The sequence below is a fragment of the Sprattus sprattus genome (genome assembly GCF_963457725.1).
Source record: "Sprattus sprattus genome assembly, chromosome: 3".
Classification (NCBI taxonomy): Eukaryota; Metazoa; Chordata; class Actinopteri; order Clupeiformes; family Clupeidae; genus Sprattus; species Sprattus sprattus.
In genome coordinates this window covers 37,057,750-37,059,862 of record NC_137922.1, presented here as the reverse complement: position 1 = coordinate 37,059,862, position 2,113 = coordinate 37,057,750, and positions in this window count along the sequence as shown.

The window sequence follows — 2,113 nt, the reverse complement described above, 5'->3', positions numbered from 1 at the left end:
ACGACTAGGCCTTCAGCGATGTCCTACAAGACAGTTGAACTGAGTGAGTCCACCTCATAATACCATCATAATGACGCCATGGCTCTCGAACCATATACTTATACAGAAAGGCAGTTTAAGTGAGCATTGCATCACCTTAGTCGAGTTCAACAGACTTTATTAATATTTCCGGAGCATTTAAAATCAATACACCCGTATTAACAATAAATTAAGAGTAGTAAACTCTCAGTTATATGATCGCTTGGATACTGTCACAACTTACAAATAAAAGGCGATTTTCAGGGATTAGTCTACAAAGTTTTATTAAGTCCACCGAAAGTAGCCTATGTGAGCTTCAACAAGTTTGTCCACTAAACATCGCATTGTCTCATTAAACACGATATCCAGTTTTTCTTGAAAGGTCCGTCTTGAAAATGGTGTTTCTATTATATTTGCGACCAGATCGATATCTCCTCCTCCTTCAGTCATTGTGGGTTGAAAATAAACTGAAATGTACGTTTTCGCTAATTCACCACCACCATTCGCCAACTAAAATTAGCACTTCCTGAAGCACTGCCTCAGTCTGCCGCACTAGTGCGTATCCAATCAAAAGACGTGTACGTGTCACGTTCAACGTGATGCCTGCTAGCTGGCCCCAATGTCGCCAACTCGAAATCTGATTGGTTATCACAACTGTCTGTTACTGCCAGTTGTGATAACCAATCAGATGTACAGGCGCCTTCACTGTTAATTCTGAAGGCCTCGGGGAAGAATTCTTGGAGCCTGGCAACACTACAGGCGCCCTCACTGTTACTTCTGAAGGCCCCGGGAAGATTTCTCGGAGCCTGGCAACACATGATAGCTGAAATATGATTGGATGAAAGCTCTAACATAAATAAACAACGCTGTTAGCTATGAACAATTTAATACATATTTATGAAAAGAAAATATTAAAATTAAATGTATTTTATTACATTTATTTTCTGATGATGTTTAGGCCAGCAGAGAAGGCCTTTCTGGCCCTGACGGACCACCACTGGGCCTAAGTGATGGAGATGCACTGTGCTGGTGCTGGAGAGGCTCAGATGTGCCCTGTGTGTGTGTGTGTGTGTGTGTGTGTGTGTGTGTGTGTGTGTGTGTGTGTGCGTGTGCGTGCGTGCGTGTGCGTGTGCGTGTGTGTGTGTGTGTGTGTGTGTGTGTGGTAATGCACTGTGCTGGTGCTAAAGAGGCTCCAAGGTGCCCTGTGTTTGTGTACAGGTCTGGTTCCCATTGAAAGGTCAAATAGTTTGGGCACATTATGCTAATGAAGCTTCTATTCAATTGCCAAAGGAATCCAAAGTGGAGACTAGGAAAAATACTGAGATAGAGGTTTTCATGTTCACATCTCTCTCTCTCTCTCACACACAGACACACACACAGACACACACACACACACACACGCACACACACACACACACACACACACACACACACACACACACACACACACACACACACACACACACACACACACACACACACACACACACACACACACACACACACACACACACACACACTCACACACTTTCAGCCCTTAAGTTGTAAAACAGTTCCTCTCTGTTCATTTCATAAAATGTGTGTTTATTATCATTAAGTTGTGCATGAACATTCAAGTAAGCGTGTATGCATGTGTGTTTGTGTGCGTGTGCGTGTGCGTGTGCGTGTGCGCGTGCGCGTGCGCGTGTGCGTGTGCGTGTGCGTGTGTGTGTGTGTGTGGAGAGAGGAGATTCCAGGCAAATTTAGGATGATTCTGTTACTTTACAGGAAACTTGACTCTGCATAAAAGCATTTCACCACCTCAGACACACACGCAAACCAACACACACACACACACACACACACACACACACACACACACACACACACACACACACACACTCACTCACTCACACCTGCATTTGCATCAGTCTTGGATGATGCTCAGTAACCTCAGACTGCATATTCCCCACTATCTCTCACCTGTTCACACTTCACTCCAATTTTTCCCTCCCACTCTCACTCCTACCCTCACCGCTACATTCCTAGACAGAGAGAGAGAGAGAAAGAGAAAGAGAGAAAGCGAGAAAGAGAGAAGAAAGAGTAAGAGAGACCT